The 24277-nt window shown below is 37.7% G+C and overlaps 1 pseudogene; it reads left to right on the plus strand.

The window, feature by feature from the left end:
• Positions 1 to 22077: 22077 nt before the first annotated feature.
• Positions 22078 to 23896, plus strand: Cct6a-ps3 (chaperonin containing Tcp1, subunit 6A (zeta 1), pseudogene 3; annotated as a pseudogene).
• Positions 23897 to 24277: the final 381 nt, after the last annotated feature.

Consider the following 24277-nt stretch of genomic DNA (forward strand, 5'->3'; position numbering starts at 1 on the left):
AAAGTTTGCCCAAATGTGCTTTAAAAAATATAAATTTATTACCTTTTAAAAATAAATAAGCCTCTAACCTTGTTGAATCATCTTTAGAAACCCAATACCTGAAGTGGTTTCTGCTCTATAAGCCCAACTTCAGAGCCTAATCCTGTTTATCCTAATGCCATATGTTCCAAGTTCTGTATCATTGTTCAGAGACCATATAGGATCTCACTAGTCCAAGTACCTGATGAGAACACATATCTCAGTGTGGATGTACTAATAAAACATTGGATAGAGTTCCTGTAGCACTTCAGAATAAATTGAGATCATTGAACTGCCTGGTAAATATTTCAAATTAATAATTCCAGTCACATGAAAATATAATACAAAAATAAAAAGAAAGGTTTTTGTTCTTTTGTTTCTTTCTTGGGCATCTGTATTTGTGTTTATATGTGTGCACATACCAATACATGGGCCTGTAACTCAAAACTTACACAAGTTGGTTCTTTTACTGTGTCTGTCTTTAAGACTAAACTCAGACTATTAGGCTTGGTAGCCAATGGCATCATGTGACACTCTCATTCCCCTGCACTCTCAAAGGAGAAACTCAATGAGACTGAAGAGAAAACATACATACCTATAAATAAAGTGAGGAATTTAATGGACAAGCCTAATGTGAAATTCATCAAAGACTTAAAAAACAGACTCAAAAAGAAGTTGACACTATTTAAAAAGAAAAAAGACTCAAATACGATCTCAGGGCTTAAAAGTATAGCAAAATTTTCAATAGAGTACTTCAAATGCAAGTTTAATCATGTTAAAAAAAAGTAACCAATACCATTAATCTAAATATATGTGATTTGCTATCATCTAACTGGAGAAAAATAGTAAAATAATGCGAAACATATGAAATGCAAACCTGTGAATAATATACATGCAACTATTAGGTGGAAAAGGAATATAATGAGAGGCACAGTTCATGTAAAGAAATCATAATGTAAGCTTCCCAAATTTGGGAAATATATGAACATCCAGCTCCATGAATCATGAATGATGTTAAAAAGGATCATGTGAAAATGAATATTTTAAGGGTTGGGGAATTAGCTCAGTGGTAGTGCGATTGCCTAGCAAGTACAAGGCCCTGGGTTCGGTCCTCAGCTCCAAGGGGAAAAAAAAGAAAATGAATATTTTAATTAAATTTACAAGGACAAAGCAAAAATTAACTTGGCATATACAGGAATATTCCATAAGGCTACTAAAAGATTTCTCAGCAGAACCCTTGTAGATGTGAAAGGGGTAAAAAAGTGTGTTCAAACTACTAAAAAAAAGAATAGAAAAAAAGAAAGAAAACTACAACTCATGATACTAAATGTTTCAAAGTTACTCTGTTATATTGAAGGAAAGATAAAGATTTTTCTGAATAAATAAAATCTACAAGAGCTTCCTCATAAGAAATTTGAAATGAATTTGTTAAACTTCAATGAAAGAAGCAAAATAGCAGCATTAAATATATATGCATGAAAGTATAAGCTTATTAATAAAGATAAATGTGTAGCAGAATATAGAATATTTTATAAAAGTAGATAAGTTTTATTCATTTAAAGTATAGCTGGTAAAATTAAAATTGTCAAAATAACTGTATTTATAAGATTTTTTTAATGTATAACATATATGCAGCATAGACAGGCTCAAATATAACACCATGATGCAAAACATATGAGTGGAGGGTAAATATAGTTTTATGAAATTGAAACCAAGTTCAAAGGGAACTATTATGCAGTATAAAATTTTATACATAAGTCCTCATGGTAGCTGCAAGAACATTTAATAGGTACACAAATGATGAAGACAATCAAAGGAGAAAAATATGAAATGACTCCTAATAGCATTCTGCTCTAGCCATAGCTCAGTATCTCGCTCAACCCACATCAAAGAAGACTCTTGCAGTGGATGGGAATCAACATAGAGGTCTACAACTGAAAAGCCTGTAGACAGTGAGGAACTTTGTAGTACTAAGTCCTAAATGGACTATCTTGATCAAAACCCTTCCCATAGGGTTCATAGATTTATGAAGAAGCAGAAGTAGAAAGATTGTAAGAACAAGATCTCCAAGGAAACAATATTCCCAGAAACAACAAAACTGATGCACATATGAACTCACAGAGACTTTGACAGCACACACAAACATGCACAGGTTTAAATCAGATGGAGTCTTAGCATTGAAAGGGGAAAGTAGACATGGACCACACACTTAACCAAGTAGCTATTTGCAGAGACTACTTGGAGTAAATGGGAAAATCGGGGTTTTTATCCAATGAAGTCTCACTGGCATACTGAACAGTTAAGAGTAGGTCCCATTGGTGTTTTGTTCAGGAAATTTTTTCCACTGCCCATGTGTTCCAGATGCTTCCCTAGTTTTTCTTCTATTAGTTTGAGTGTGTCTGGTTTGATGTGGAGGTCCTTGATCCACTTGGACTTAAGCTTTGTACAGGGTGATAAGCATGGATCGATCTGCATTCTTCTACATGTTGCCCTCCAGTTGAACCAGCACCATTTGCTGAAAATGCTATCTTTTTTCCATTGGATGGTTTTGGCTCCTTTGTCAAAAATCAAGTGACCATAGGTGTGTGGGTTCATTTCTGGGTCTTCAATTCTATTCCATTGGTCTATCTGTCTGTCTCTGTACCAATACCATGCAGTTTTTATCACTATTGCTCTGTAATACTGCTTGAGTTCAGGGATAGTGATTTCCCCCTGAAGTCCTTTTATTGTTGAGGATAGCTTTAGCTATCCTGGGTTTTTTGTTATTCCAGATGAATTTGCAAATTGTTTTGTCTAACTCTTTGAAGAATTGGATTGGTATTTTGATGGGGATTGCATTGAATCTGTAGATTGCTTTTGGTAAAATGGCCATTTTTACTATATTAATCCTGCCAATCCATGAGCATGGGAGATCTTTCCATCTTCTGAGGTCTTCTTCAATTTCTTTCCTCAGTGTCTTGAAGTTCTTATTGTACAGATCTTTTACTTGCTTGGTTAAAGTCACACCGATGGCTTATGCTCTAAGATCAAGAATCGAAAAATGGGATCTCATAAAACTGCAAAGCTTCTGTAAGGCAAAGGACACTGTGGTTAGGACAAAACGGCAACCAACAGATTGGGAAAAGATCTTTACCAATCCTACAACAGATAGAGGCCTTATATCCAAAATATACAAAGAACTCAAGAAGTTAGACCGCAGGGAAACAAATAACCCTATTAAAAAATGGGGTTCAGAGCTAAACAAAGAATTCACAGCTGAGGAATGCCGAATGGCTGAGAAACACCTAAAGAAATGTTCAACATCTTTAGTCATAAGGGAAATGCAAATCAAAACAACCCTGAGATTTCACCTCACACCAGTGCGATTGGCTAAGATCAAAAACTCAGATGACAGCAGATGCTGGCGAGGATGTGGAGAAAGAGGAACACTCCTCCATTGTTGGTGGGATTGCAGACTGGTAAAACCATTCTGGAAATCAGTCTGGAGGTTCCTCAGAAAATTGGACATTGAACTGCCTGAGGATCCAGCTATACCTCTCTTGGGCATATACCCAAAAGATGCCTCAACATATACAAGAGACACGTGCTCCACTATATTCATCGCAGCCTTATTTATAATAGCCACAAGCTGGAAAGAACCCAGATGCCCTTCAACAGAGGAATGGATACAGAAAATGTGGTACATCTACACAATGGAATAATACTCAGCTATCAAAAACAACGAGTTTATGAAATTCGTAGGCAAATGGTTGGAACTGGAAAATATCATCCTGAGTGAGCTAACCCAATCACAGAAAGACATACATGGTATGCACTCATTGATAAGTGGCTATTAGCCCAAATGCTTGAATTACCCTAGATCCCTAGAACAAACGAAACTCAAGACGGATGATCAAAATGTGAATGCTTCACTCCTTCTTTAAATGAGGAAAAAGAATACCCTTGGCAGGGAAGGGAGAGGCAAAGATTAAAACAGAGACTGAAGGAACACCCATTCAGAGCCTGCCCCACATTTGGCCCATACATATACAGCCACCCTATTAGACAAGATGGATGAAGCAAAGAAGTGCAGACCGACAGGAGCCGGATGTAGATCGCTCCTGAGAGACACAACCAGAATACAGCAAATACAGAGGCGAATACCAGCAGCAAACCACTGAACTGAGAATAGAACCCCTGTTGAAGGAATCAGAGAAAGAACTGGAAGAGCTTGAAGGGGCTCGAGACCCCAAAAGTACAACAATGCCAAGCAACCAGAGCTTCCAGGGACTAAGCCACTACCTAAAGACTATACATGGACTGACCCTGGACTCTGACCCCATAGGTAGCAATGAATATCCTAGTAAGAGCACCAGTGGAAGGGGAAGCCCTGGGTCCTGCTAAGACTGAACCCCCAATGAACTAGTCTATGGGGGGAGGGCGGCAATGGGGGGAGGGTTGGGAGGGGAACACCCATAAGGAAGGGGAGGGGGGAGGGGGATGTTTGCCCGGAAACCGGGAAAGGGAGTAACACTCGAAATGTATATAAGAAATACTCAAGTTAATAAAAAAAAAAGAAAAAATAAAAAAAAAAAAGAAAAAAAGGAAAAAAAAAGAGTAGGTCCCATGTCTAGGAATATTGGACTGACAAAAAATTAACTTAATATATTTTATATATAACTTTTTGTTTCATTTTGCATTATTTTGTTTGGTTTGGTTTTGTTTGCTTTTTTTTATTTGAGATAGATGATAGATAGATAGATAGATAGATAGATAGATAGATAGATAGATAGATAGATAGATAGGTAAAACACAAAATTGAATGGACGGAGAAGTAAGTAGGATTTGTGGAAGGAAAAAGGAATCAAGTTTTATCGTATCAGAGTATTATAATTAAAACCTCAAAAAGCTTATATGTGTGGGTGAAGAGGTCTAAGGTTGGGGGAGAAAGGTGAGGAAGTTACTCAACAAATCTCTGGATTCAGACTCTAAAGATCAGCATAAGGGTACAGAACTGAATTTATTGCCCAGTGCATAATCCTAAATACAGTGTTTTAGCTGCTGAATTCTAGGCCAATTGGATCTTGCCACACTGTCACCATGCCCCAATGAAAGATCTCCCTGATGAGGTAATTCAGAATGGTCACTTATTAGAGTTTCAGTGGAGACAGGGAAACATCTACCACCCTAGCCTCAGTTCCTTTTTGGTGTCTCACCTGTGTTCTGGTAGCCATCTCAGAACTAATACCATGTACAGCATCAGGACTCTTTGAGGAATAGCAGGAGCATGTGGTGCCTCACTTTTCATCCCACTTTTTCCTTCCCAAGGTTGACCTCCAAATCCCCACATACATGATGACTGATCTCTTTCTTCCACTCATGTTCTATTTAGGCCATCACACAGCCAGATGGGTGGTGTTATCCACATATAAATTCAATGTAGAGAAAAATTTCAAGATATAAAACTGTTCTGAGTATACCCAAAAGATGCCCCAACATATAAAAAAGATATGTTCTCCACTATGTTCATCGCAGCCTTATTTATAATAGCCAGAAGCTGGAAAGAACCCAGATGCCCTTCAACAGAGGAATGGATACAGAAAATGTGGTACATCTACACAATGGAATATTACTCAGCTATCAAAAACAATGACTTTATGAAATTCGTAGGCAAATGGTTGGAACTGGAAAATATCATCCTGAGTGAGGTAACCCAATCACAGAAAAACACACATGGTATGCACTCATTGATAAGTGGCTATTAGCCCAAATGCTTGAATTACCCTAGATGCCTAGAACAAATGAAACTCAAGACGGATGATCAAAATGTGAATGCTTTACTCCTTCTTTAAAAGGGGAACAAGAATACCCTTGGCAGGGAAGAGAGAGGCAAAGATTAAAACAGACACAGAAGGAACACCCATTCAGAGCCTGCCCCACATGTGGCCCATGCATATACAGCCATCCAATTAGACAAGATGGATGAAGCAAAGAAGTGCAGGCCGACAGGAGCCAGATGTAGATCTCTCCCGAGAGACACAGCCAGAATACAGCAAACACAGAGGCGAATGCCAGCAGCAAACCACTGAATTGAGAATAGGACCCCCATTAAAGGAATCAGAGAAGAACTGGAAGAGCTTGAAGGGGCTCGAGACCCCATATGTACAACAATGCCAAGCAACCAGAGCTTCCAGGGACTAAGCCACTACCTAAAGACTATACATGGACTGACCCTGGACTCTGACCTCATAGGTAGCAATGAATATCCTAGTAAGAGCACCAGTGGAAGGGGAAGCCCTGGGTCCTGCTAAGACTGAACCCCCAGTGAACTAGATTGTTGGGGGGAGGGCGGCAAGGGGGGGAGGATGGGGAGGGGAACACCCATAAGGAAGGGGAGGGGGGAGGGGGATGTTTGCCCGGAAACCGGGAAAGGGAATAACACTCGAAATGTATATAAGAAATACTAAAGTTAATAAAGAACCTTAAAAAAATAAAATAAAAAAACTGTTCTGAGAGATGGTATCTGATCTATAGTTTTTAATATAAAACATCATAGCTATAAGACTTTCTTTATATTATTTATTTAAGAAATTTTTATTGTTTAAATTAGTGATATTATGGAAATACTGATTCTATAGATTCAAGTGCATCTAAAATCCTAGAGACCAAAAATAATCATGGTTATTTTTGTGCTTCAAAAAGCTATAGAAAAGTATAAATGACATTCATCCTTGAGAGACCTAAGTATTTCCATAAAGACATTCATTGCTAACTATGGGGTTTGAGTGGACAATAACGTACTCTTAGGCTTTGTGTAGAAAGTTAAATCTAAATACATGGTGCTAGCTTCCAGGAATTTGGTTTAATACATTTCCATTAAAAAATTTAAAGTTGCAAGTAATTCTTCCTAAAATAATTCCCTGGAGTAGAGTTTGGAAAGCAGATTTAGCTGCTAGGAAAAAATTTTAAACATTGCCAAGTGAAATAGAAATGGTTATTTTAAAACAAAAAAGCTGATAGTTGAAATGCCCTTTCTGAATTATACAACTCAATCCACCACTGCAAATTCTGAATGGATTGTGAAATGAAGTTTCTATTCATTAAGGGAGAATGGGCATTGTTCTAAGAGATGAGCAACTCAGCCATCCTTTTCATTATAAAATCTACTTCAGCCTTCCTTGAGGAATTTGAAAACTTCTGACCTGCATCTGGAACTGACCCTGTGTTACAACACCTGGTACCTAGATCCCATGGGGAAGAGAGCAGGTCTCTCAGAAGTACTGACACACTAAAGAGCAAAGGTGAAACCACCATTTCTGCTCACATTCCTGGCACTAGTAAAACCCATCCAGAGTCCTCATGACAGAGCAACCAAAGAGAAGTCTGGGACGGAATTCTTCCAGTTTCTGCTTGAGCCCAAAACTGACACTGTGCCACAGCTCTCTGTATCCAGATCTTCTGGGAAGGAAGCTTATCTCCCAGTAGTCTTGACACACAGGCTTACAGGACGGTGAAATCATTGTCAGAAATAAGAAGACAGGCTAAAATCAGAGATAAGCAGATTGGGAGAGGCAAGGGCAAGAACCTAAGCAACAGAAACCAAGGTGACTTGGCATCATTAGAACCCAGTTCCCCTAGACAGCAAGACCTAGATACACCAACACACCAGAAAAGCAAGACTTTGATTTAAAAATCACAATACATGATCATGTTAGAGGACTTTAAGAAGGACATAAATAACTCCCTTAAAGAAATACAGGACAACATAGGTAAATAGGAAGAAGCTCTTAAAGTGAAACATAAAAATCAAACAGGTGAAGGAACTGAAGCAAACTATCCAAAATCTAAAAATGGAAATAGAAACAATGAAGAAATCGCAAAGGGAGACAACCCTGGAGATAGAAAACCTAGGAAGGAAATCAGGAGGCATAGACCAAAGCATTACCAACAGAATACAAGACATAGAAGAAAGAATCTCAGGGGCAGAAGATATGAAAGAAAATATGAACACAACCATCAAAGAAAATGCAAATCACAAAAAACTCCTAACCCAAAACATCTAGGAAATCCAGGGCACAACGAGAAGATCAAACCTAAAAATAATAGGTATAGAAGAGAGCAAGGATTCACACTTTAAAGGGCCAGAAAATATCTTCAAAAACTTATAGAAGCAAACATCCCAATCTAAAGAAAGAGATTTCCACCCAGGAGTGCAGACATTCTGAGTCTGCAGGACAGACTGCCACCTCTGCATACCTCTGCCCACATCCCTGGTCCAAGGGGAAACTGCACAGTGCCTCTGGACATAGCGATATAAGAACAGACAGCCGCCTGTACCTGCGGTTCTGGTCTGCACCCAGGACCAAACTGAACCAGCCAAACAGCTCCCTGAACCCAAATCGCATGGTGGAGAGAGCTAGACCCTCAGAAGTGTGAATAGTCCTGAGAAGTCAGAGGAGAACAACCCTCTGCCCACAATCCAGATGCAAGAGTGAACCTCATACTTCCAACTATGCTCCTATGTGCAAGGACCTAGAAGCAATCAGGGGCAGGACCCTTTGATACCTGCCCATGCCTAGAGATGAAAGACAGTCTCCAGGAGTGCCTACACACCTGAAATCAGAGCACCTGTTCTCAGAAAATGCTGAAAGAAAACAGGAAAACAGCTATACAAGAGTGCTGACACAGAGGCCTACAGCAGGGTCAAGTCACTCTCAGAAAGAACAAGACAAGCAAACACTGGAGAAAACCCAGTGGCTAGAGGCAAGTGCAGGAACCTAAACAACAGAAACCAAGACTACTTGGGATCATCAGAGCCCAGTTCTTGACCGAAGAAAATACTGAATATCCAAACACACCAGAAAAGTAAGATCTAAATTTAAAATCACATTTTTTTTGATAATGATGGAGGACTTTAAGACACAAAAAACTCCCTTGAAGAAATGCAGGAAAATACAAATAAACAAGCAGAAGCCCTTAGAGAGGAAACACAAAAAGACCTGAAAGAATTACAGGAAAACACAACCAAACAGCTGAACGAATTGAAAATGGAAATAGAAACAATAAAGAAAGTACAAAGGGAGACAACTCTGGATATAGAAAATTTAAGGATGAGACAAGGAACCATAAATATAAGCATCATCAACAGAATACAAGACATAGAAGAGAGAATCTCAGGGGCAGAAGATACCATAGAAAACATTGACACAACTGTCAAAGATAATGTAAAACGCAAAAGGCTCCTAACCCAAAACATACAGAAAATCTAGGACACAATGAGAAGATCAAACCTAAGGATAATAGGTGTAGAAGAACTTGAAAACTCCCAATGTAAAGGGCCAATAAATATATTCAACGAAATTATAGAAGAAAACTTTTCTAACCTAAAGAAAGAAATACACATAAACATACCAGAAACCTACAGAATTCCAAATAAATTGGATCAGAAGAGAAATTCCTCCTGTAACATAATAGTTAAAACACCAAATATACAAAACAAAGAAAGAATATGGATACTGGAGAAAATTTCCTGAACAAAACACCAATGGCTTATGATCTAAGATCAAGAATCAACAAATGGGACATCATAAAACTGCAAAGCTTCTGTAAGGCAAAAGACACTGTCATCAGGACAAAATGGCAAACAAAAAATTGGGAAAAGATCTTTACCAATACTACATCTAAAAGATGGCTAGTTTTCAAAATATATAAAGAACTCAAGAAGTTAGACTCCAGAGAACCAAATAACCCTATTTAAAAAATGGGGTACCGAGCTAAACAAAGCATTCTCAGCTGAGGATTATCGAATGGCCAAAAAACACCTAAAGCAATGTTCAACATCCTTAGTCATCAGGGAAATACAAATCAAAACAACCCTGAGATTCCACCTCATACCAGTCAGAATGTCTAAGATAAAAAAATCAGGCGAGAGGAGATGCTGGCAAGGATGTGGAGAAGGGAAACACTCCTCCGCTGTTGGTGGGATTGCAGACTGATACAACCATTCTGGAAATCAGTCTGGAGGTTCCTTAGAAAATTGGACATTCCACTTCCTGAGAACCCAGCTATACCAAAAAGATACTCCAACATACAACAAAGACACATGCTCCACTATGTTCATAGCACCCTTATTTATAATAGCTAGAAGCTGGAAAGAACCCAGATGCCTTTCAACAGAGGAATGTATACAGAAAATGTGGCACATTTACACAATGGAGTACAACATCAGCTGTCAAAGACAATGAGTTCATGAAATTCGTAGGCAATGGATGGAACTGGAAAATATCATCCTGAGTGAAGTAATTCAACCACAGAAAAATACACTTGGTATGCACTCATTGATAAGTGGATATTAGCCAAAAAGCTTAAATTACCCAAGATACAATCCACAGACCACAGGAAGCTCAAGAAGAAGGATGGCCAAAATGCAGATGCTCCCACTCTTTCTTAAAAGAAGAAAAAATATCCATAGGAGGGGATATGGAAGCAAAGATTAATGCAGCAACTCAAGGAATGGCCATTCAGAGCCTTCCCCACATGTAGCCATATATATACAGCCACGAAAACTAGATAAGATTGATGAAGCTAAAAAATGCATGCTGTAAGGGACTGCATATAGATCTCTCCTGAGAGACATATCCAGAGCATGTGTAATACATAGGTCAATGCTAGCAGCAAACCACTGAACTGAGAACAGGACCCACTTGGGGGGAATTAGAATAAGTATTAAAAGAGTTAAAAGAGTTTGCAATCCCATAACAACAACAATGCCAACCAACCAGAGCTTCCAGGTATTAAACCACTACTGAAAGACTATATATGGACTGACCCAGGGCACCAACTGCATGTGTAGCAAAGAATAGCTTTGTTGGGGCACCAGTTGAAGGGGAAGCCCTTGGTCCTGCCAAGGTTGGACCCCCAGTGCAGGGGAAAATGAGGGGGTGTATGGGAGGAATACCCATATGGGGGAGGGGGAATGGAGGGGCTTATGGACAGGAAACCGGGAAGGGGACTAACATTTGAAATGTAAGTAAAGAAATATATCTAATAAAAAATTTTTTCAAAAAAGATTTCCATAAACATACCAGAAGCCTACAGAACTCCAAATAGATTGGACCAGAAAAGAAATTCCTCCCGTCAAAGCAGTAAATGCGTAAAACAAAGAAAGAATATAAAAAGCAGTAAGGGAAAAAGGTCAAGTAAGAAATAAAGACAGACCTATCACAATTATACCAAGCTTCTCACAAGGGATATGAAAGTCACAAAAGCCTAGGCAGATGGTATACAGACCCTAAGAGAATACAAGTTCCAGCCCAGGCTACTATATTAAGCAAAACTCTCAATTAACATAAATAGAAAAACTGAGATATTCATGATAAAGCCAAATTTACACAATATATTTCCACAAATCCAGTGCTACAAAGGATAATAGATGGAAAACTACAACACAAGGAGGGAAACTGCACCCTAGAGAAAGCAAGAAAGTAATCTTCATTCAACAAACCCAAAAGTAGGGAGCCACACAAACATAATTCCACCTCTAATAACAAAAATAACAAGAGACAATAATCACTATTTCTTAATAGCTCTTAACATCAATGGACTCAATTCCTCAATAAAAAGATGTAGACTAACAGCCTGTATACAGAAATAGGACCCAGCATTTTGCTGCATACAGGAAACACACCTCAGGACAAAGACAGACACTACTTCAGAGTGAAAGTCTGGAAAACAATTTTCCAAGGAAACGGTCCCATGAAACAAGCTGAAATAGTCATTCTAATATCCAATAAAATTGACTTTCAACTAAAAGTTATCAAAAAAGATAAGGAAGGACACTTTATACTCATCAAAGTTCACAAAGATGAACTCTCCTATGCTCCAAATGCAAGGGCACCCACATTCATAAAAGAAACCTTACTAAAGCTTGATGCACACCTTGCACCTCACACAACTTCAAAACCCCACTGTCATTAATGGACAGATCATGGAAATAGGAACTAAACAGAGACATAGAGAAATGAACAGAACTTATTAACCAAATAGATTTAACCATATTTGTAGAACATTTCATCATAAACAAAAGAATATACCTCTCATGTACCTACTCCAAAACTGAAAATATACTCGGTCACAATACAGGCCTCAACAGATAAAAGAAGTTTGAAATAATCTCATGAGTCCTATCAGATCATGATGGACTAAGGATGGTCGTCAATAAAAATAAAAATGACAGTTTTTTCCACATACACAGGGAAGCTAAACAGTGCTCTATTCAATGATAACTTGATCAATAAGAAATAGAGAAAGAAATGACTTTTAAGAATTTAATGAAAATGAAGGCTCAACATACCCAAACTTATTGACACAATGAAAGCAGTGCTAAGAGGAAAACTCATAGCTCTGAGTGCCTCTAAATTGATCATGTGTATGGGAGAGAGCATACACTGGCAACTTGACAGCAAACCTAAAAGCTCTACAACAGAAAGAAGCAAATATACACAAAGGACAGCAGGACATAATCAAACTCATGGCTATAATCAACCAAGTAGAAACAAAAGGAAGTAAACAAAGAATCAACGAAACCAGGAGTGGGTTCTCTGAGATATTCAGCAAGATAGATTAAGCACTTGGAAGCCATTCTAACAAGAGGGCACAGAGACAGTATCGAAATTAACAAAATCAGAAATGAAAAGGGAGACAACAAAATCTGAGGAAACTAAAAAAATAATCAGATGCTACTACAAAGCCTGTATTAAAAAAAACTGGAAAATCTGGATGGAATGGAAAATTTTCTAGACGTATACCAGGTACCAAATAAATCCAGATCATGTAAACCAACTAAAGAGACCCATTACTGCTAAAGAAATAGAAGCAGTCATTAAAAGGCTCCCAAACAAAAAACAAACAAAAAAGCCCAGGACCAGATGGATTTAGTGCAGAATTCTATGAGCCCTTCATAGAAGACATAATACCAAACTATTTCACGGAGGGAAAGAAAGGAACATTACCCAATTCCTTTTATGAAGCCGCAATTACACTTATACTAAAACCACTCAAAAACTGAACAAAGAAAATTTCAGAAAAATTTCCCTTAGGAATATCAATACAAAATTACTCAATAAAATTCTCACAAACCGAACACCAATGACTTATGCTAAGATCAAAAATCGAAAAATGGGACTTCATAAAATTGCAAAGCTTCTGTAAGGGAAAGGACACTATCAATAGGACAAAACAGCAACCAACAGATTAGGAAAAGGTCTTTACCAATACTACATCTGATAGATGGGTAATATCTAGTATATACAAAGAACTCAAGAAATTAGACTCCAGAGAATCAAATAACCCTATTAAAAATGCAATACAGAGCTAAACAAAGAATTCTCAATTGAGGAATATCGAAGAGCTGAGAAGCACCTAAAGAAATATTCAATATCTGCAGTTATCAGGGAAATTCAAATCAAAACAAACTTGAGATCTACCTCATACCAGTCAGAATGGATAAGGTAAAAATCTCAGGTGACAACAGATGCAAGCTTGTACAACCACTCTCAAAATCAGTCTGAATGTTCCTCAGAAAATTGGACATTGAACTACTTGAGGATCCAGCTATATGACTCATGGGCATATTGTTCCAACATATAACAAGGACACATGCTCCACTATGTTCAAAGCAGCCTTATTTATAATAGCCAGAAGCTGGAAAGAACCCAGATGCCCTTCAACAGAAGAATGGATACAGAAAATGTGGTACATTTACATAATGGAGTAATACTCAGCTATTAAAAACAATGACTTCATGAAATTCATAGGCAAATGGATGGAACTAGAAAATATCATCCTGAGTTAGGTAACCCAAACACAAAAACACACACTTGGTATTCACTCACTGGTAAGTGGATACTAGCCCCAAAGCTCAGATTAGCCAAGATACACTCCACATACCACATGAAACTCAAGAAGGAGCATGAACAAAGTGTGGATGCTTCAGTCCTTCTTAGAAAGGGGAACAAAAATATTCACAGGAGGAAATATAGATACACGTTTAGAAGCAGAGACCAAAGGAAAGGCTATTTAGAGACTGCCCCACCAGGGGATCCAGACGATATACAGCCACTGAACCCGGACACTATTGCTGGTACCTAGAAGTACAACCTGTTAGGAGCCTGGTATAGCTGTCTCTTGAGAGGCTCTCCAGAGCATGACAAATACAGAGGCAGATGCTCACAGCCAAGCATTGAACTGAGGACATGGTCCTCAATGGAGGAGACAGAGAAAGGATTGAAGGAGCTGAAGGAGTTTGCAACCCCATAAGAACAATACCAACTAATGAGAGCTCCCAGGAACTAAACCACCATCTAAAGTGTACATGAACAGTCCAATGGCTCTATCCTTGGTAGGCATCAATTGGTGGAGAAAACCTTGGTCCTGTCAAGGCTTGATGCCCCAGTGTAGGCGAATATCAGGGCAGGTACCCACAAAGAGGAGGGTGGGTGGGTGCTGCGTGGAGGAGCTCCCTCATAGAAGCAGGGGGATGGAGGATGGCATCAGGGATTTATGGATGGGAAACCAGGAAAAGGGATAACATTTGAAATGTTTTTTAAAAAACAATAAAAAAAATTCCAGCTTTTGTTAGAAATATGTCCTTAGGTCTTAAGCTATTTAAATTACACTTTTTGGAAACAGTTTATGCTCCTGAATGCAGTGTAAGTATGAAGATCCATCTCAACCGTCTTCTGGAATTCAAAGGGAATGCCTTACCACTTTGGTCAAACACCAAACAAGTACTTGCACTATCCAGTCCTAGGGTAAATGTCCCAGGTTTAAGATGCTGTGATGTTGTGAACTAGTAAGAAGAAATGTATGTGTTTTCTGTCCTTAGTTTCCAATATAGTGTTCATAATAGTTCGTAATTTATTGTTAATAATGAGTTTTTTTACCCAATTGATAATATATAATTGCCCTCTTAAACATACAAAGCCCGGTACCATCCATCGCTTGAGAACATTAATAACAACCTGTAAATACGCAGAGCGGATCTTTACGTCAGCTTCCATTGTCCTGCCAAGGCTTTTCTCTCCCTCTCCTCTCCTCTGTTCCAGTCTCCTCCTCTTCCTTCAAACTTCTCTCCCACCCATCCTTCCTTCTCCTCCAACGACAGGTCTCCTTCTATCTTGTACAAGCCCCTCACCTGTATTTTACAAATTCAATGGGGAGGTTTTGGTGAAGTCACCTGATTCCTGAGTATTGACTAGGCAGCTGCCCTTGAGGCAGTGGAATTAGCATCAAAATACAGATAACTTCAGGGCAAACCACAATATTTCCCCTTTTTTTTCCAGCTAAAAAGCCTTTTCACTTATATATAGAGTACAGTTATTACCATTCTATAATTTATAAAGCATATGATATACTCAACACCCAGTCCATCACTATGTCAGTTAAACAGAACATTTAGTTATTCATTCCAGCTTAAGAAAGGCTTAAAATCTATATTATATCTTGGCTAGCTTGTATACTATCTGATAACTATCCAATAAAATATGTATATTCAGAGTTATACAGCCTGATAGGCCATGAGACTATTATCAATCTTAAACCCGGTCAGAAATCTGAGAATGACCAAGTATCTATACACATAGTAAGCCTAACAAGGCTTCTAGAACTGAGAGGTTGTAGAGACAAATCTCCACAAGCACAGTCCCCTGTTAGCAACATGTGAGCACAAGCTTTCAACCTTCTGGCCCAAAATCAACTGACAGACTCTTGAAATGCAGATTTTGAAGGGCTGATCACCCCTTCTTGGCAGAGTTTATTAGTCAACTATTCTGCATAGTTTGTCCTTTTCTGGACAGTATTAGTCTGCAGATGAAACAGGCAGTTTTGTCTAATCTAGTGGCTGCCTAGCCACAAAGTATTGCCTTACCTGGAGGTAGAGATGTTCAAATTCTTCGTTAAATCCGCCAAAGGGGAACTGTTAGGAGCAGATATGTCTCAACAAAAGATAAACAACTTTAAATCTCAAATTTTGTGGGTTTCTGACATTTTTAAAACAATCTATCTATATAAGAAAATCTGGACTGTTGTCCTCATATCTTAATAATATCTTGAACGTTCTCTCACAAAGTCAGTAATATGTTTACTATTTGGCCCTTTACTCAATGTGTAATCCACTCAGAAGTTTGTAATGACATCAATAGAAGGACTGGCTCTAAACCTTGTACTTTTAAACTTTTAACAAATAAACTCTATATCACAGCATAGATATGATTTTAGCTTAGTTAACAAATGAGATTACGACTGTATAACTCAATCTAGCTAATTCCTCCCTGTTAAATTACAACCATTTCTAAATTCCTCATAAAAACAACTTTAGAATAACCACTTTCAGCCCCCCAAAGTTCAGGGAATTGGGGCGACAACTCCTCTATAATTTCTTTAAGCTGTACATGGGCATTGAGATATCCTTGGGGGCAGGGGGTAGGAAGAATGAAGCAAATGCTCTAACCGATGTGTCCTGATTGGACCCGCTGAAAGTCCTTGAGACCAGGAGTCCAAGTAGGCACACTCTGTAAAATACAACTCTCAAGACAAAAGTTTAGAATCAAGATATCTTTTTGTTTGATTCTCCTGAATCAATTTTTTCAGTTGGTCTACCTCTATCAAATCTGATCAATATGACTCTGAGGTTTCCAGAGCCTAATCACACTTTTTAAACAAAGAAAATATCTTTCTCTCAAAATACTGTGTTCCTTAGTCTGTAATCAGAAACGCTTGTATCTTGCACTCTCTCCCAGAGTAATAATATAACCATAAAACTCAAAGTCACACCCATTATGAAGATTAAATGATTTTTTAAAAGGGAAGTAAGCTAAACAATGAGCCTGATAGACTTTTGTACTCTAGGATATCAGGAAATTAACCCAAAATTCCCGTGGAGCCCACGTGGAGCTTCCTGTTGTGGTAAATATCAAAAGTAACCACAAATCCTCGCTAGTGGGCATCAACGAGTCATATGGCCTTTAGTAGGGTAATTCATAAAACAAACTAAATACTTTCTATCAATTTCAATATCAATAAACAACATATCAAACCAGGACTTTAGCCCAAAATATCTCAATCTGTCAAGCTCTCTACCCGTAGCCACAGATTTTTATTTAACCTTTATAACTTCTATAATATACATCTACATTCACTCTTCCTGGTGATACAGACATTTATTACAGCTTTCTATTTGGAGTTAGTGACCAATTTTTCCCTATCTAAGTTCTGAACCATAGATGAAAATCCTCCGTGATTCGGATAATCTCTTTACTCTCCTTAAAACAATCGTAAACACCTTCTATCAATTCTAAAACCAATAAGCAACTTAAAACTCAGGATTTTAGCCCAAAATATATCCATCTGATAAGCTCTCTACCCAGAGTCACAGATTTTTCTTTAACCTTAGTAACTTCTATAATATATGTCTGCACTCACTCTCCCTGGTGTTACAGACATTTATCACAACTCTCTACTTGGAGTTAGTGACCAATGTTTCCCATCTAAGTTCTGAACCATGGATGAAAATCTCCACCTGATTCAGGTAATCTCTTCACTCTCTTCTTTCTAAAAACAAACTTAATCACACTTTAATAATACCTGTAATTAAGAAGTAGCTTGTCTAACCAGGATTTCAACCCAAAATTCTCGTGGAGCACACGTTAAAAAAATATGAGTATCCTGAAAGACTTTCTAAACAACTTTCTTTAAAAAGCAGCTTTTAATCTCTAACTCTCTGAGCTGTCATTACTTTTCACACAGCAGGAGACCTACAGCCTGCCAGCCCAGGCAGCTTCCCCTTTTCTTCGTTTGAATTCCTGCGCTTGAGATATCACATGACTTAACATGGCGCTGGCCTCCTCTCATTTAGAAAATAAAAACTTTCTCTCAACTCTTAGGATTACTAGTGGGTTCTTGCCCATCACGTTAGTTCGCCATCTGTTTTTATAAAAATATAAAAATAAAAAAATGTATTGTTGTCTTTTACCTCGCTGGGTCCATACCACGGTGTCCCAAGATATCTGGTAGATATCTTGGTGGAAACACATCCCAACTCCGCGGCGGCCCAGTGTCTCCAGCTGTCACACACTTTCCTACACTCAAACCGTCACATAAATGAACATACAACACAATAATCTTTTACCCAATTGATAAGATATAATTGCCCTCTTAAACATACAAAGCCCAGTGCCATCCATCCCTTGAGAACATTAATAACAACCTGTAAACACACAGAGAAGAATTTTTACACAGCCTCCATTGTACTGCCAAGGCTTCTCTCTCCCTCTCCTCGTTAATAATGAAATTTATGTCAATTACTCTCCAGGGCCCTGAGGTCAGAACTAGTTCTCAGAAAAACCACTGAAAAGCCTGTACCTGTCTTATTATCCTGCAGACAATAGACCTATGTTGCATTTGTACTTCATCATGCTCATATGACAACACTGCCATACAAATCCTTGAACAGGTATTTACAGAATTCTCATGTTTCTGGGCATATGACAATCCTTGGAAAGTAGTGTGGTCACTCAATGAAGATATAGCCCTTTCCCATAGTCTGCCCTATGAATCCTTTAATGTAGCTATCCATCTACATCTTCTATAATAAATAGAAACAAAATGCTGTGAGTGCTGGTAACAAAATAGTAGAACTTATGATTAATCCTTGTAGTTCCTGAAAATTTATGAGACTAAGTCATAAAAAGATAAGGTCTACTAATTCAACTAGTGTCAGTAAAGTAGAGTGTAGATATTCTCTGGTCAAGTATTTATTGGAGGATGCTATGTGGTGGAAAAATCCATACATATCAGGTTTGCCAGATATTTTTAAAATGTTTTTATTTTTTGATTGTAATATAATGTAAAATTCCCTTTTCCCTTTCTTACCTGAAACTTCTCTCCTGTACATTCCTTGCTCTTCCTCAAATTTATGCTCTATTTTTCCTTAATTGGTTTACCTGCATATATATATATATATATATATATATATATCCTAAGTATTAAATTTATTCATAAATATATGCAAATGTCAGTCATATATTTCTAAATATTAAATATTCCTAAATCATAATATATTCCTAAGTATATATTACCAAATGTATTTTTATAATGTACAGTTCATATGATATTACCTGCCCATTTGCTATTGGATAAATAGCTGCCCATTTGGGATTGGATAACCAATCCATGTGTCCTTTCCTGGGGAATATCACTTCTCCTGCTGTCAGTATTACCTAAATGCCTTTGGTTCTTTATCTAGGATTGGGTAGGGATAGAGAATGTGTTTATGTCATGTAGGAAGAACAAGATAGAAAATACTCCCCTACCTCAAAACTTGCCCTACCATTGGAAAAAGCCTACCTGCAGGTGCAGAAAATGAAAATGTACAAGGAGTCTGAACCCTGAGAATGCTAGTCGGTTCCTGTTAGGGTGCAGGAGAGAAAACTCTTCATTCATCACGTGCCAAACATATGCAGACATGGCACTGTGCATCAGAGCTTGCACTAAGTAGGCAGGAAACGTTCTGTTTTTCTTTCTCTTCTCTTCAATTTATTCTCTCCTTCTTCATTTATTTCTCACTAGTGGAAGAATAGTAATGTTAAGGATGTCACTTTCAATGCTTAGAGGCACAAAGCTCACTAAGATAGACACTGGACCAGGAAACTGACAAAACCCAGTTTCTCTAACACCAGCCCTTCTACAAATAACTATTTACAGGACAAAATGGCAGACCTTTTGTTCCAATTTTGTGGCTCTGCCACCAAATGGTATACCAGGGACATTGAAAGCCATGTGTTAGTACTGAGTGGCTCCTGTCTACAACTAGAAGAATTTTCAGTGGTGGGTCACCCATGATGACTAAATCAACAAAAATGTCATCTCCAGTTCAACTGCAGATTGGATTAACACTAAAACCTAAAATTTTGTCTTTCACAAACACGTTTTAGAAGATGAAAGAATGAGCCACTGATTAGGAAAAAGTATTTTTTCATCAAAGGACTTGTTTTCATGAAGGACTATTACATTATAAGAAGTCAAAGATAATCCAATAATAAAAATGGATACTTCAGTAATAAACATTACTAATGACCAACAAACACAATATAAATGGTAAATTTAAAATTCGCACTACAAGGAAAACTATGAATTTACAAAGTGGGTTAAATTAACAAGAGTTTGTAAGGATGTGGATTTGCTAAAATGCCTATATTACTCATAAAAATACAAAACCATTTAACTGAGTTTGGAAGTTTGTCATTTTCTTAAAACATCAGATGTGCCTAATAACGTGATCATTCTATTTCCAAACATTTTACCATGAGAAGTTCAAATTGTATGCAACTATTCTAGGTAATTATTTCCTAATAGCCTAAGCATAAAGTGAATCAAATGTTTATGAAATAACAAATTACAGCTTGTTCTTATACTGGAACCAACAGCTGTAAGGAAGGTATTACCAGGACAGGAAGTGACATGCATTAGCATGGAGAATTAGGGGAAGGTAGGAGTAAGCATTCTAGAAAAAGGAGTAGAGGAAATATTTAAGACTCCTACAGTCTGACACAAAACAGGAACACAAAAGAATTTTTGAGGATGATGGCCATACTTTTCTTTACACCTTGTAATAGTAGTTTCAATGATAGGTGCCTTTAAAGTTAAAGATTGTGAATATTAAATGCAAACTATTCTATGTAGTTTATGATATGGATCTTAACTTTAGAAATAAATAGTTTGCTCTCTCTAGTTTCCAAAAATTTGACCAGACCTGGGAGTCTAGATCAAAATTAATCAGGATGTAAAATTTGTTTGTCTGAACCATGTTAGTAGAAATAAAATTTTCAGCATTGGACAAACTCTGGACTAAACATGTTTTATGTACCATCTCAATTTGTCTATACATTTATCAAAACATGCAAGTTTTATCTTCTTTATTCAGTAATGGAGATGACCAGATACAAGTTTTGATTAACTTCTTTGGAGGTATTAACTCACGAATGGATCAAACTCTCAATTATTATATCATATTATCTTAAAATATTTTTCCACATAATTGGCCAGCATTCGTACTTCACTAGTTCTGAATGTAGAACAAAATTAAATGATATTTTAGGATAAGAGCAGGGGGAATTAAATACTTCTGATGTGGTGGCATGTGCCCACTCTATAACAGTTAATAATGAATATTAACATGCCTTTCTAGGACATGCTTCTCTGTACACTGTTGGATTATTGTTAATATCTTCTGAAAATAGAAAAACTTGAATTACAGGACAGATTCACTCTCTCAAAGTCACAAATACTGAAAACTAGTGGGTTTGATTTGAAAAACCAGGTAGTATGACTCCAGGTACTTTTTATGGCTGGCTTCAAAATCATTTTTCTAAGATCAATTTTGAGTTTTTAACACCCATTGAATCATTATGAAGACATGTCTATAATTTATCCTTGAACTTATTTTCAAATGGTGACAATAAGACAAGAATCCAAGCTTAAGATAATTTGTTTTTAGCAAATGTAGGTTTTAAATTTTCTAGCAGAACTATAAACACTGAGGGGTAGAAAAATGTGAAAGACTACCTATCTCTTCAAATATTTCTTACTTGATTACCGAAAACTTTATAGCATCAATTCCCAAGGTATGTAGAGGAAATACTTTGTGCAATTATCCTTAACAATTAGGAACAATAAGACCTACATGGAAGTAAGGGAGCTACCGTGCACTCAAATGTGTAGCACAAATATACCAGAGATGACTGATTAGAATGCTTACAGAAATGAGTATGGAGATAGCACAATGAATATTCTGAAATATGAGAAACCTATACATCAAATCAATTTTTTCCATAAATATAAAATTTTAATACTAGTTTAAAAAGTAGATTGGCAGAATGAAATTTCACAAACCACATTGCTGTATATGTTATTCATATGAATATCATTTGTGATATAAGGAGATAGGAGCAGGAACTGAAACTGAAAGAATTAAAAAGAATGTATCATCAGAAAACATTAATTTAAGGAAGCATTTATGGACGTTGTTCTCGGCCTCTCCCTGAGCTAGACCAGCCATGGCAGTGGTGAAGACCCTAAATCCCAAAGCCGAGGTGGCCCGGGTGCAGGCAGCGCTGGTGGTGAACATCAGCGCGGCACCGGGCCTGCAGGATGTTCTGAGGACCAACTTGGGGCCTAAAGGCACCGTGAAGATGCTTGTATCTGGTGCTGGAGACATCAAACTTACTAAAGATGGCAATGTGCTGCTTTATGAAATGTTCTTTTTCTATCTACAGCAAATTCAACACCCAACAGCCTCTTTGATAGCAAAAGTGGCTACAGTGCAGGATGACATAATTGACGATGACACTACATTCAATGTCCTCATCATCGGGGAGTTGCTCAAACAAGCAGACCTCTACATTTCTGAAGGTCTTCATCCCAGAATAATAACTGAAAGTTTTGAAACTGCAAAAGAAAAGGCACGCCAGTTTTTAAAACAAGTCAAAGTAAACAAAGAGATGGACAGAGAAACACTCATTGATGTGGCCAGGACATCTCTGCGGACTAAAGTTCATGCTGAGTTTGCAGATGTCTTGACAGAGACTGTGGTGTACTCCATTTTGGCCATTAGGAAAAAAGATGAGCCCATTGACCTCTTCTTGGTTGAGATCATGGAGATGAAGCATAAATCTGAAACTGATACAAACTTAATTAGAGGGCTTGTTGTGGATCATCAGGCACGGCATTCTGATATGAAGAAAAGAGTAGAAAATGCCTACATCCTCACATGCAATGTGTCCTTGGAGTAGGAGAAGATAGAAGTGAATTCTGGGTTTTTTTTTTTTTTACAAGAGTGCAGAAGAGAGAGAGAAACTAGTAAAGGCTGAAAGAAAATTCATTGAAGATAGAGTTAAAAAAATCATAGTACTGAAGAAGAAAGTCTGTGGTGATTCAGATAAAGGATTTGTCGTTATTAATCTAAAGGGCATTGACCCCTTTTCTTTAGATGCCCTTGCAGACAAAGGTATCCTACCTCTGCGCAGAGCCAAGAGGAGAAACATGGAAAGGCTGACTCTTGATTGTGGTGGGATAGCTCTGAACTCCTTTGATGACCTGAATCCTGACTGTTTGGGACATGCAGAAGCCCTGCATGTCCCATGTCTATGAGTATACATTGGGTGAGGAGAAGTTCACCTTTATTGAGAAATGTAACAATCCCTGTTCTGTCACTTTACTGCTTAAAGGACCAAACAAGCACATGCTGACTCAGATTAAGGACGCAATCAGAGATGGCTTGGGGGGTGTCAAAATGCTATTAATGATGGCTGTGTTGTCCTAGGTGGAGGTGCAGTAGAAGTGGCACTGTCAGAGACTGATAAAATACAATCCCAGTGTGAAGGGCAGAGCCCAGCTTGGGGTCCAGGCATTTGCAGACGCCTTGCTCATCATTTCCAAGGTTCTTGCTCAGAACTCTGGTTTTGACCTTCAGGAAACATTAGTTAAAGTTCAAGCTGAACATTCAGAAACTGGTCAGCTTGTAGGTGTGGATCTGAACACAGGTGAGCCAATGGTGGCTGCAGAAATTGGTGTGTGGTATAACTACTATGTGAAGAAGCAGCTGCTTCACTCCTGTACTGTGATCGCCACCAACATTCTCCTGGTTAATGAGATCATGAGAGCTGGAATGTCCTCTCTGAAGGGCTGAAGTCTGCCTGTGATGCTACAGAATGTTGGTGTGGGGGTGTGTGATTTTTTTGTCCAAGCTTCAAGTGATTTGGAAAAGAATTTTCTCTTCCTGATTGGAGAAAAGGAACAGAACATTTGGCACCTATTCAAATTATAATACTGTAAATTTTTATTTAATTTTTTTGCATTGAGTGAACACATTTAAAGCAGGTCTTTTTAAATCCACTGAAGAATATGTTTTCATTACAGTGATACAAAATTATATAATAAGCATTGTTGTCTACCTTGTTCCTTAAGTTTTCTTTGAAATTTTGTAATGGTTTTCTCCTAAATAAGGCATGGTGATGCTTGCCTGTAAGCCTAGCACTTTGGAAATAAAGTCAGAAGTTCTGCACCAACTCAGGCTACAGGAAAAATCAAAAAAGGAAGCATCTATGGGTATTAAATGATGTAGATTTCACAGCAAAGAAACTCATCAGAGATATAAAATGTATATCATATACAAACAAATAAATTAAGCTGGCAGAAAACAAAAAACTATGTGCCATTAAATGTTCTA

This window comes from Rattus norvegicus, chromosome 5 (assembly GCF_036323735.1).
Source record: "Rattus norvegicus strain BN/NHsdMcwi chromosome 5, GRCr8, whole genome shotgun sequence".
Taxonomy (NCBI): domain Eukaryota; kingdom Metazoa; phylum Chordata; class Mammalia; order Rodentia; family Muridae; genus Rattus; species Rattus norvegicus.